The 13,746-nt window shown below is 41.8% G+C and overlaps 1 protein-coding gene and 1 non-coding gene across 8 annotated transcripts in view; one reads left to right on the plus strand and one right to left on the minus strand.

Moving 5' to 3' along the window:
• The window catches only part of LOC145408244 (fumarate hydratase, mitochondrial-like), a 93,901-nt gene that overhangs the window by 22,980 nt on the left and 57,175 nt on the right, over positions 1-13,746 (minus strand). The window lies entirely within an intron of this gene.
• On the plus strand, positions 4,975-5,093 carry LOC145408314 (5S ribosomal RNA). Its single transcript, XR_013898904.1, has one exon. It is a non-coding gene; the product is annotated as a 5S ribosomal RNA (ribosomal RNA).

A 13,746-nucleotide genomic window follows, 5' to 3' on the forward strand; every position in this document is an offset into this window, starting at 1 on the left:
AGTCCCTTAGGAAGGCCATGGCCGAGACTGAGCTTTCCCACAGAGCTCTCAAAGAGTGTATGTTGTGTTGTTGGCATAGGTGATTGTATGCAATGCAGTCTTCCATAATGTGCTTAATAGTATGGGGTGCTGTGTTGCATCCTGGACAGGCATCAGCACCGGAGTCATCCAGCCTCTTCTGGTAACTTAAGAGGGATGGATGGTGCCCACATCTCAGCCTGGCCAGATGGACCCTGTCCTCACGAGGAAAATAGGATTCAGAAGGGTGGATGTCAGGAGGCCGTGCATGCAGCTGTGTGTTGTCTTTAAGTGACTGAAAGGAGCAGCAAGTGATTTGAGTGTGGATATGCTTCTGGAAGCTGGTCTGAGGTGGGCGAGGGGAGAGAGATGACAGTATTTGGGTATGATATAGTGTGCTGGGTGTTGTTTTGATGTTCCTTGGTGTGCGTGGATGTGCTGCCATGTAATGTAGTGGATGTTGTGGGTTTGTGGAGGCTGCAGCAAGAATCTGGGTGCCTCTCATGTCTGGGTGATCCTTGACATTGAGAACTTTGGTTTCTTGATGTAGGTGGTCTGTGGGTGTAGTAGCTGTGCAGCCTGTGATTATTTTTGGGGCCTTGTTCTGTATGGTCTATAGAGTGTTGTAGTGTGTTTTGGTGAGGTTAGGAGCCCAGGCAGGGCTTGTATAATTCATCACTGAACGTATGTATTGTTTGTATACTGTGGTGGTGGTTTCTTTGTTGTGTCCGAATGTTGTATGGGCAAGTGACCTCAAGGCACTGAGTCTTGGTGTTATTTTATTTTTAATGTTTGTGATGTGTTGTTAAAATGACATTGATGCATTTTATGTTACACCAAGGTGTGTGTGTGTGTGTGTGTGTGTGTGTGTGTGTGTGTGTGTGTGTGTGTGTGTGTGTGTGTGTGTGTGTGTGTGTGTTCTTACCTAATTGTTCTTACCTAATTGTATCTTTACAGGAATGAGTCAAGCTCGTATTGTCCCGTGTCTTAGACCATATTTATTGTACATATCCGTAAATTTGTGAATTGTTTTGGCACACACTATTTCATTCAGTAGTGCATTCCATTGATCAATTGCTCTGTTTGGGAAACTGAATTTCCTTACGTCTTTATCACCTCTCTTCTTATGCAGTTTTTTGCAGTGTCCTCTTGCTGATGCTTCTCCATATGTTAAGTAATCATTTATGTCTATTTTCTCCTTCCCTGATATGCACTTATATAGCATTATCATGTCACCTCTTTTCCTTCTCTCCTGTAGTGTTGGTAGATTCAGTTTATTTAGTCTTTCTTCGTAGCTTAGGTCCCTTAAGCTTGGTATCCATCTTGTAGCGGCCCTTTGAACTTTTTCAATCTTGTCTATATGCTTTTTGAGATGAGGACTCCAGACTACTGATGCATATTCCAGGGTTGGTCTAATGAATGATGTTATTATCCTTCTTAGCATGTCTTCATTTATGTTTGTGAATGCTATTCTCATATTTGCAAGCAGTGTATACATGTTCCGTACCTTCTCGCTGATGCGGTCAGCCGGAGATAGTCTGTTATTGATAATCACACCTAGGTCTTTCTCTCTTTCTGATGTGTATAGGGTTTTATTCCTAACTTATAATCCCAATCAGGTCTTTTTCCACTTTTACCAAACTTGATTACATGACACTTGTCCACACTGAATTCCATTTGCCATGTACTACTCCATTCATGAAGTTTATTTAATTCTTCTTGTAGCTCCCTACAAGAGTCTGTGCTAGTAATTCTCCTTTGTATTTTTGCATCATCTGCAAACATATTCAGATAGCTCTCATTTCCAGTGTTACTGTTTATATCATTTATATACACTAAAAACATGATTGGTGCCAGCACTGAACCCTGTGGTACTCCACTAGTCACTTCTTTCCATGATGAGTAGTTTCCTCTTAGTACTGTCCTCATTTCTCTTTTTATGAGAAAGTCTTGCATCCAACAAAACAGTTTGCCTCGAATTCCTCCTTGATGGTACAGTTTCCATAAAAGTCTTTGGTGTGGTACTGTGTCAAAAGCTTTCTTGAAATCTAAATAGATACTGTCCACCCATCCTTCCCTTTCCTGTATTGTGTTTGTTACTCTGTCATAGTAGCTCAACAGATTAGTAACACATGATTTTCCTTTTCTGAAACCAAACTGTCTTTCTGTTATCATACTGTGTTCTTCTAGATGATTTACCCAAGCTTTTCTTATAAGCTTTTCTAATACCTTGCTTACAACACTGGTCAGTGATACAGGTCGGTAGTTGAGTGGATTTTGTCTATTTGCTTTCTTGAATAAGGGGACAATATTTGCTTTTTTCCAAATAACAGGTAGTTTACCTTGACTCAAGGATTTCTTGAAAATCAAAAATAATGGTTTACTTAACTCCTTTGCACATTCTCGTAATACCCAACATGAAATTTCATCAGGACATCTTGCTTTTCCTCAGTCTAATCTACGTAACTCCTCCTGTATTACTTTTTCTGCTATTTGTATATCTGGTACTATGTGTGGACATGCGTGTTCCACATAGTCCCTCTCAAAATTTTTTCTTCTGTAAAAACTAATTGGAAATTCTTATTTAGTGCTTCACAAATATCTTCTCTTGTGTATAAGTGATACCCTCGTCCGTAATGGATTGTATTATATCTTTTACTTTGGTTTTGCTTCTGATATAGCTGTAAAACAGCTTTGGTTGATCACTACTTTTATTTATTATATCCTCCTCAAACTGTTTTTGGGCTTCCCTCCTTATTCTTGTAAAGTCGTTTCTTGCCTGTTTGTAATTATTATACGCCCTTCCACTATTGTGTCTTCTGTATCTATTCCACAACAAATCTCTTCTTTCTTTTGATTTTTTACATTCTGTATTGAACCATTTCTGTATCTTCTTATCTGCTTCTTTGTGCTGTGGGATGTACTTCTGGACTCCTGTATCATAAAATTCACAGAATTTTTGATATACAGCATTTAAATCTTGTCCTCTAAGCTCATTTTCCCAATCAACTTCCAAGAAATACTTCTTTAGGTCTTGATAATTTCCCTTTTTATAGTTTAGGCTCTTTTTGTAACTGTCATTGCTGTTTACTATGTCATAAGCTATCCTGAAGTTATAATTTAGTACTGCATGATCGCTTTTGCCGAGTGGAGGGTGATATATTAAAGTGTCAGTATCATTTTCTTGCCTAGTGAATATTAGATCTAGCACTGAAGGTACATCAAGTCCTCTTTTTCTGGTGGTTTCCCTCACATGTTGCGTTAGGAAAAACTCTTGTACTAGATCTAGGAGGTTTTGGTCCCAACAGCTTTCTTGGCTATTTATATCTAGTGTATTCCAATTTATATTTGTATTGAAATCCTCAGTTAGTATAATTCTTTCCGATTTCTCTTCCATTTTGTGTAGTAATGATCTTATACTTTGAATTGTACTCTCTGCCAGGTCCTCATATTCATCTCTTTCCCATGTGTTTGATCTGGGTGGCATGTACAAATTGGCTACAATTACTTTACCTTCAGATGTGTTGATCTCTACTGCAATCAGTTCTACTTGTGATAGTATATCTAGGTTTATTTCCTTGACTTTTAGATTTTTCTTAGTTAATATTATAATTCCTCCTCCTTTTTATAAATTTCTGTCTCTTCTCCATATATTGTATTCCTCTAAGTTTAGTATGTCATTGGATATCCTTGGTGTTAATTTTGTTTCAGTTAGGCATATTATTTGTGGTTCATTTTCTCTGACATAATCATTCATCTCTAGTAATTTTGATACCATTCCATCCACATTTGAGTACATCAACTTTATCATTTTGTTTATATACTTGTCATGACATGTGGTGTGTGTGTGTGTGTGTGTGTGTGTGTGTTGTTTATGGTGAGGTGTGGGATGTAACTGTGTTCTGCTGTCCAGTTAGTGAGATGGGTCACTGTAGATTTGGCTGGGGCTATTTTGAGCCTGTTCATGGTGAACCATTCGTGTACTGTGTTGAGGTAAGGTGCAGTTGTGCAGTTGTGTTTGCGTGTGTGTTCTTACCTAATTGTTCTTACCTAATTGTATCTTTACAGGAATGAGTCAAGCTCGTATTGTCCCGTGTCTTAGACCATATTTATCGTACATATCCGTAAATTTGTGAATTGTTTTGGCACACACTATTTCATTCGGTAGTGCATTCCATTGATCAATTGCTCTGTTTGGGAAACTGAATTTCCTTACGTCTTTATCACCTCTCTTTTTATGCAGTTTTTTGCAGTGTCCTCTTGCTGATGCTTCTCCATATGTTAAGTAATCATTTATGTCTATTTTCTCCTTTCCTGATATGCACTTATATAGCATTATCGTGTCACCTCTTTTCCTTCTCTCCTGTAGTGTTGGTAGATTCAGTTTATTTAGTCTTTCTTCGTAGCTTAGGTCCCTTAAGCTTGGTATCCATCTTGTAGCGGCCCTTTGAACTTTTTCAATCTTGTCTATATGCTTTTTGAGATGAGGACTCCAGACTATTGATGCATATTCCAGGGTTGGTCTAATGAATGATGTTATTATCCTTCTTAGCATGTCTTCATTTATGTATGTGAATGCTATTCTCATATTTGCAAGCAGTGTATACATGTTCCGTACCTTCTCGCTGATGTGGTCAGCCGGAGATAGTCTGTTATTGATAATCACACCTAGGTCTTTCTCTCTTTCTGATGTGTATAGGGTTTTATTTCCTAACTTATAATCCCAATCAGGTCTTTTTCCACTTTTACCAAACTTGATTACATGACACTTGTCCACACTGAATTCCATTTGCCATGTACTACTCCATTCATGAAGTTTATTTAATTCTTCTTGTAGCTCCCTACAAGAGTCTGTGCTAGTAATTCTCCTTTGTATTTTTGCCGAAATGGCTCGCTTGGTAAGCTGCTGTACTCACGCAGTTGCAAGCGCTGGTTCGAATCCTCGCAATATTTAATTATAATGGCCATACCACGTTGAGTACACCGCTTCCCGTCCGATCAGCGAAGTTAAGCAACGTTGGGTCTGGTTAGTACTTGGATGGGTGACCGCCTGGGAACACCAGATGCTGTTGGCATCCCTATGTGTCAAGTGGGGTTGGTGGAGGATTAGTGCCCCTCCCTGTAAAACAATTAACTCTAAGCCCTTGGCCACCCCGTTTGGGATACATGGCGTCTGGCAATGAATGAATGAAAAAATTTTTGCATCATCTGCAAACATATTCAGATAGCTCTCATTTCCAGTGTTACTGTTTATATCATTTATGTACACTAGAAACATGATTGGTGCCAGCACCGAACCCTGTGGTACTCCACTAGTCACTTCTTTCCATGATGAGTAGTTTCCTCTTAGTACTGTCCTCATTTCTCTTTTTATGAGAAAGTCTTGCATCCAACAAAACAGTTTGCCTCGAATTCCTCCTTGATGGTACAGCTTCCATAAAAGTCTTGTGTGTGTGTGTGTGTGTGTGTGTGTGTGTGTGTGTGTGTGTGTGTGTGTGTGTGTGTGTGTGTGTGTGTGTGTGTGTGTGTGTGTGTGTGTGTGTGTGTGTGTGTGTGTGTGTGTGTGTGTGTGTGTGTGTGTGTGTGTGTGTGTGTGTGTGTGTGTGTGTGTGTGTGTGTGTGTGTGTGTGTGTGTGTGTGTGTGTGTGTGTGTGTGTGTGTGTGTGTGTGTGTGTGTGTGTGTGTGTGTGTGTGTGTGTGTGTGTGTGTGTGTGTGTGTGTGTGTGTGTGTGTGTGTGTGTGTGTGTGTGTGTGTGTGTGTGTGTGTGTGTGTGTGTGTGTGTGTGTGTGTGTGTGTGTGTGTGTGTGTGTGTGTGTGTGTGTGTGTGTGTGTGTGTGTGTGTGTGTGTGTGTGTGTGTGTGTGTGTGTGTGTGTGTGTGTGTGTGTGTGTGTGTGTGTGTGTGTGTGTGTGTGTGTGTGTGTGTGTGTGTGTGTGTGTGTGTGTGTGTGTGTGTGTGTGTGTGTGTGTGTGTGTGTGTGTGTGTGTGTGTGTGTGTGTGTGTGTGTGTGTGTGTGTGTGTGTGTGTGTGTGTGTGTGTTGTTCATGGTGAGGTGTGGGATGTAACTGTGCTCTGCTGTCCAGTTAGTGAGATGGGTCACTGTAGATTTGGCTGGGGCTATTTTGAGCCTGTTCATGGTGAACCATTCGTGTACTGTGTTGAGGTAAGGTGCAGTTGTGCAGTTGTGTTTGCGTTTTGGTGCATACATGTAGGTGTTATATCATCTGCATAGGAAGCTATGTGTATCTGTGGTGTGTGGGGTGTGGGTATGTCATGCATGTATAGGTTAAAGAGTGTAGGGGACAAATCAGATCCTTGGGGGACGCCATTTGTGAAGTTTCTGACGTTAGAAGACTGACCCGCATATGTTACGTATGCACATCTGCCTGCTAAGTACTTTGCCAACCATCTTTTTGTGTTATTGTGCATGTTTGTATTGAGTATTATGTTTGTGAGGTTGTGGCGGGGGATGGTATAAAAGGGTTTGCTGATGTCTAGTGTGATTAGGAGTGTTCTGTGTGGTGGCCTAGCTGAATTCATGCCATCGAAAACTCTCTGTGTAAAGTCTGTAAGAAGGGTGTTTGTGGAGTGTAGTGGCCTAAAGCCTATGTTGTGATTGGGCTAGGGGAATGTGAGGTGTGACTAGTTGTAGTACCAGTCGTTCAGTGACTTCAGAGGGGGTGCAGAGGAGAGTGATAGGGCAGTGTGAGGAGGTAATGTGGGGTCTTTGTTGGGTTTAGGGATAGTGATGATAATGCCATGCTTCCAGATGTTGGGTATTAATGTTGCGTGAATAGCTGTAGTTTGATATGCTGGTGAGTGCTTGTATGCCATGTGGTCCAAGATCTTTAAGATGAATGCTGATTATGTTGTCTGGTCCACAGGCAGATGAGTGCTTAAGGTTCCTGGTGATGTGCTTCATCTGGTTGTAAGTGAAAGGTGCGTAGTCTGGGTCTGTGGGGAACTGTCTCTTACGTCAGATGATACGTCAGTCTATGGGATGAGGGTTTAGATGGCTGGCTTGTGAAAAGTGATTGATGAGCATATTTGCTTGCTGTTTGTTTGAAGGTATAGTGTCTGTTGTTGTGATGGTGGTATGTGAGTGTGTAGTGCTGCTGTTGGACAGTGTGATCCTGTTAAGTGTTTTGTAGAGTTTACTGGTGTTTGTTTTGTGGTCAAGCATTTGGAGATAACTATTCCAGTTTGGTGTTTGCTGTTCTGATATTTTATTATTCATTTGAGTGTTGAGTTCTTGTATTTGTTGTACGATGTTTTGTGTATGGGGTGTTGGGGAGTGTCACAGTGTGTCCCGCTGACTGATGAGGCCTTGAATTTCTGGTGTGAAGTTGGGGTTGCGTCCCTTTCTGTTGCCTCTAGGGATGTGTCTTTTATCTGCATTTTGTGTAATTGTATTGAAAGTGTGCACAGCAGTGCTGATGTTTGTGATGGGTGTACTGTTTAGTGTTTCGAAATGTTGTTCTGTTTCAGTTGCAAAGGCCTCCCAGCGGGCTCTCTTATAATTAGTGTATGTGTGTCTGTGGCCAGCCGGGGTGATTCTGCTTTTGGTAGTGATGATCACTGGGGGGTGATCAGAACCTAGGGTTTTGACCACTCTCCAGGATGTAGTGAGGGCGAGGTTTGGGAAGCAGAAGGTGATGTCTGGGGATGATAGGAGGAAGGGGACTTGGTGTGGGATATGGGTATGTTGATCTAGATTGTTCAGTATGAAAAGATGATCTGTCTGGGATGAGCATGTCCTGTGAGGAAAAGGTCAAAATTCTCACTTTACATGAAGAAAAGGTCCCTGTTAAAGAAGCTGCCAGACTGTAAATGCAACACTGAAGACTTAAGACTGCATTAAGTGATCTACTAGCTGTTTAATTCCTGCCAATATATCCATGTTGTGGTCAACCACACAAGACTTCTAAGGTCACAGATACCATTCTGAGACCAGCAGTACTCAAGACTCCAGGCATAACAGCAGCACAGTTACTAAGAACCCACTCTGATATCCAGGGAATGTATCACACCAAAATATTCATCATCATCTCTAAAAAGAGCTGTACTGGCCTGCCACCATGCCACAAAAAATGTGCAAGGCTCATCTGAATTTGCCCATATATATCGCCCTTGGACACCAGAGGAGTGGGTACATCATGTGATGACAGCTCATTCCAGTGTACTAAGGTGAGAGGTGCTAGGGAAAGGCAGGCATCCGCAAAGAGCCAGCAGGATTAACCATCAGTACACCAAAATCTATGATCCACCCACGCCATTTTATGATCAGCAGCTGCTATTAGTGGTGTTATGGGAGGTAAGTGGTTTGTATTTCCTCCCACAGAATGGTACAAAAACAGTGACCAGTATTTGCAGGTATTATAACAGCATCTGCAAGCAGTCTTGGCATTCATGGTTGCAACATCTCTATGCAGGATGGTACATCATGTCAATGGACCAAAAACATGCTCCAGTGTGTAAATAATAACAATATTCACAATATGTAATGGCCAGAGAACAGCTAAGACTTGATTCCAACTGAAAATATGAGACAGAACCCTAATTCTTCGGATGCCCCATCTGTGTCACAGTTAACAAAGGAAATGAAGGTGTGGATGCAACACTAAGTATGGAATACTTTCAAAGTCTCTATGATTCCATGCCAAATGGTCACAAACAATAAAGCTTCGACCATCAGATATTAAATGACAGGTCTGCAATACCATACCATGCTTTTTATTTAAAAAAAAAAAAAAAAAAAAAAAAAAAAAAAAAGGGTATTGCAATACTTTTTGAGGAACGTGAGTTGTGGGTGTTTGTGAGTGCAAATGGGCCTGGTAGTGAAAGGGATGAACAAGAGAGGGAGTCTTTCTGGAATGATGTTGATGAGTGTCTGCAGAGTTTTGGAGCGAATGTGAATGTGGTAATGATGGGAGATCTGAATGCTAGAGTGGGAAATGTAGCAGTTGAAGGCGTAGTTGGTATGCATGGTGTGCCTGGAAGAAATGAAAATGGGGAACGAATGATAGCGATGTGTGTTGAGCGAGAGATGGTGATTGGGAATACGCTGTTTGAGAAGAAAGATATTTATAAGTATACATGGGTGAGACAGGAGGGTGGAAGGGTTGTTGATAGAGCCTTGATGGACTATGTGGTTGTGTCTAGGAATGTAATAGGAAGATTGTTGGATGTGAGAGTTCTGAGAGGGGAGGGTGGAGGTATGTCTGACCACTACCTGGTGGAGGGAAAGTTAAGAGTAGGTAAGAAATGGGTGAGAGCTAGGAGGGTTAGGTGTGGCAGGAGGTTTTGAAAGTGAGTGAGTTGGATAAAAGAGAGAAAAAAGATAGAGTATCAGGAGAAATTGAAAGATGAGTGGAGCACGCAGTGAAAGATCGGGAAAATGGCAGCGTGGAGGAGGAATGGCAGTTGTTTAAGAGTGCTGTGGTGGAGCATGCAGAAGAGGTGTGTGGTGTGAGACGTGTGGGTGGTGGTGTAAGAAAAGGAAGTGAATGGTGGTGCGAGGAAGTAAGTATGGCTGTGGCTGAGAAGAGACGTGCATATGAAGTGTGGCTGCAGAGGAAGGATGAGATGTCATATGAAAGGTATAAGGAAAAGAGGAATAGAGCGAGAAGGGCTGTGCGTGATGCTAAAGTGGCAGCAGATGAGAGGTGGGGTAGGCGGCTGACAGAGAATTTTCAACAGAATAAGAAAATGTTTTGGAAGGAGGTGAAAAGGGTGCGAAAGGGAGAGTCTGGGAAGGAAGAACGAGTAAAAGCAGAGGATGGAAGGATGTTAATTGAGATGGATGCAGTAAGGAAGAGATGGGCAGAGTATTTTGAAAGATTGTTAAATGTAGAGGAGGAAAACGTGGCTGAGATTGTGGCAGATAGAAGGGTGCAAGGAATAAATGTGTTGGGAGAGTTGAATGATTCTTTGATTACGAAGGAGGAAGTGGAGAAGGCAGTAAAGGAGATGAAAACAGGGAAAGCTGCAGGTATGGATGGGTGTGCTGTTGAATCCCTGAAGGGTGGTGGAGTGACTATTGTTGACTGGTTAGTAAGATTATTGAATGTGTGCTTTGAGAAAGGTATGGTGCCAATTGACTGGGCAAGTGCTTGTGTGGTCCCGTTGTATAAAGGCGAGGGTGATAAGTATGAATGTACTAGCTTTAGGGGTATAAGTCTGTTGAGTGTTGTAGGTAAAGTGTATGGTAGAGTGTTAATTATGAGAGTTAGAGAGGGTACAGAGGGAGTGATTAGTGATGAGCAGTGTGGTTTTAGGAGAGGGAGGGGATGCGTTGATCAGGTGTTTGCTGTGAGACAAGTGTGTGAAAAGTATTTAGCGAAAGGCAAGGATGTGTTTTGGGCATTTATGGATTTAGAGAAAGCGTATGATAGAATTGATAGGGAGGCTTTGTGGACTGTTTTAAGATTGTATGGACTTGATGGTAGGTTACTAAAAGGGGTGAAAAGCTTTTATGTAAATAGTAGAGCGTGTGTAAGAGTGGGAAATGCTGTGAGTGATTGGTTTCCCGTGAGAGTGGGGCTGCGACAGGGATGTGTGATGTCGCCTTGGTTGTTTAATATTTACATGGATGGTGTTGTAAGGGAGGTGAATGCAAGAGTTTTAGGTGGTCTGAGTCTGGTAAATGTTGATGGAGGAGAGTGGAATCTGAAGCAACTGCTGTTTGCAGATGATACTGCATTGGTGACTGATTCAGAGGAGAAATTGAGACAGTTGGTAGAGGAGTTTAGAAGGGTGTGTGAAAGGAGGAAATTGAAAGTAAATGAGAATAAGAGTAAAGTGATGAAGAGTACGAGGTTGATAGATGGTAGGGGGATGAATATAGTTTTGAATGGTGAGTTGCTTGAGGAGGTAGATTGTTTTAAATATCTAGGGTCACATGTTGCTGTGGATGGAAGAATAGATGCAGAAGTGAAGTTTAGAATTAATGAAGTAGGAAAGGTGCTGGGAGGAATGAAAAAAGTGTTTAAATGTCGTTCGCTTAGAATGGATGTAAAGAGAAGGCTGTATGAGGGTGTTGTGGTACCGACTGCGTTATATGGGGCTGAAACATGGAATATGGGTGTAGCAGAGAGGAAAAGTTTGATTGTAATGGAGATGAGATGTCTGAGGAGTATGTGTGGAGTGACGCGTATGGATCGAGTGCGAAATGATGAAGTGCGAAGGAGAACTGGAGTTGTTCGGGAGATGGCTGGTAGAGTTGAGCAGAGGGTGTTGCAATGGTTTGGGCATATGGAGAGAATGGATAATGAGCGATTGGTGAAAAAGATAACTAGATCTGATGCGAGAGGTGTAAGACTGAGAGGAAGACCACGAATAGGATGGATGGACAGTGTGAAGAGAGCGCTGGATGCGAGAGGGATGTCTGTTGAGCAAGGAAGAATGGCTGTGCGTGACAGAAATAAATGGAGAGAAATTGTGAATGAATAAGTGATGACGCAGCCCTGAGGGGATATTCTCCCGCATTTGGTCTGATCAGCTAGTCAGGTCAGGTGCGGGTAAGGGGATGGGTCTGTTATGATGTGGCAGGGGTAAACCAGTTCTGCTGTCGGGCCCTGCTGTGGATGTCACTGCTTGCATTGCGCAGTTGACCCTTGTGCGGTGTGATGCGGTGAGGATCTGTCCGTTCTCCCCTTTGGGGCTAAGATGCGAATGAATGTGTTTGAATGGATGAGTAAATGGAGAGTGAGTCGTCCTGTCTCGGCTACCTCCCTTTCCTTGGGGGAAGCAGCCTAGGTATATAGAATAGAAATAGATAGTAATACTAAATCTAAACACAAAATGGTATCTTTGAGTTTCATGCATGTTCTCCCATTTTTGTGTAAATTTCACCACTAATACAGTTTCTTAAGCTGATTCCACATTTGAACTTAATTTTTGGGAGAAATTATTATTTTTTTAAAGTTAGGTTAGTTTCGTTTCATTTCGTTTCGTATTTAAAGGCTCCAACATGCTTGCATGTGTCGGCCTTGGTCACCTAATGGCGGCTCTCCACACTGCACGATCCATTGCAGCCTCCCTGTTCAGTCCCTTAACCCTAAGGTCACACTTAATGACCTCATCCCATGTCTTTCTCGGTCTACCCCTCATAACCCCACCCCTAATATTAACACTTCTCACCTTCCTCACCCAATTATCATCCCCCATCCTCTCCACATGTCCAAACCACCTCAATCTACCTCTCCTCATCACAACACCAATACACTCCAGTCCCATCCTACCTCTCAACTCTTCCATTGTAAACCCAGCCCCTCCAGGCCTTGGACGCAGGGACGCACTGCACATCCACCTAATCATTGTCATTTCTGTACGTTTATAATAATAATTAGATCTGTTAATAATAATAACATCCATCTATCCATCATCCACTCCTACGTTGCCCCATGAGGAGGGTAGGAGCCTGGGGTTAGGCAGTTGGTCCTGACATTTAAGATGAGAGTGAATAATAATAATAACAAATACAGTAATATTTAAAGTAATCCCTTAAATATCCAGACGTCCATTATCCGAATAATCCATTATCCAGATGATGTGATCTGGCTATTCGAAACCATTAATCATACATTTTTCCATTTTATCCATACAAAATGCTTGTGTCCAGGTGGAAATTATGGCCAAGCACCCATTTTCGCCTGGCCAGGCTGTATTCTTTCATGTTTTTTTTCATGTCACTGCAGGGTATGTCCCTGCAGTGGTGACTGCTTGTCTGTGGTTGATGGGTCTGCTTGACCATGGTAATTGCTTGGCTGTGGTTTACAGATCTCCTTGACCATACAGAGCAGTGTAAAACACCAAGAACAAGTGTAGTACGATGTACTGTAGTGGCCTTGTACAATTCAAAGTTAGGTTATGTATGAAGGGGGACTGGGGACGAAGTCCATTATCCAGAGGGATCCACTATCCAGACATTCCTTTGGCTCTATTGTGTCGGTTAATTGAGGGATTATTGTATAAACACGAAAGATCCAAAAGCTAAGTTATGCCGCTGTAAGCATTCGATGAACATTAGCATTCATGGTGGATCTGCTCAGTGGTGCTGCTCTGAACGTGGCTGTAACAAGTGGATTTCTGTCAGGAAAGGAACGTAGTTTGAGGGTGGCACACTTCCGTTATCCACCATAGCTGTATTTATCTACACATGGAGTAAGGAGATGAATGTTATAATTAAATAAATAAATAAAAACTATTTGTTAAGCCATGTCGAGAAAATGAAGGGCGAGAGACTAACGAGGAAAGTGTATGTGACTGTGGTGGATGGGGGAAGAGGGAGAGGATGGCCAAGGATAAGAAGGGGAGATGGAGTGGAAATGTATATGAGAGATGGGGGTGTAAGCTGGGAGGAGGGTAGTGAAATGGCAGGGGACAGGGAGATATGGAGGCAATATGTTTGTGGAAAACCCTTACAGGATTAAGGCATCTAACAACAGATCAATGGATAAGATTATTCACTAACCTAATTATCATTATTAACTAACCTAGCCTGACCTAACCTAACCTTTTAAAAAATAATTCTCCCCAAAAATAAGTTCACATTTAGAAACAGCTTAAAAAACTGTATTAATAACGAAATTTACATAGAAATGGGAAAACATGCACCAAACACAAAAGATCCACCAAATATACATGAAATAGATTTAATGACTGCCTATACCATAAATCATGCAATTAGATACCAGTAAATCCTGCAGTAGAGACCAGCATATAAAA

The sequence above is a fragment of the Coenobita brevimanus genome, chromosome 76, assembly GCF_032717465.1.
Source record: "Coenobita brevimanus isolate Jiangsu-jjx chromosome 76, ASM3271746v2, whole genome shotgun sequence".
In the NCBI taxonomy this organism is placed as follows: Eukaryota; Metazoa; Arthropoda; class Malacostraca; order Decapoda; family Coenobitidae; genus Coenobita; species Coenobita brevimanus.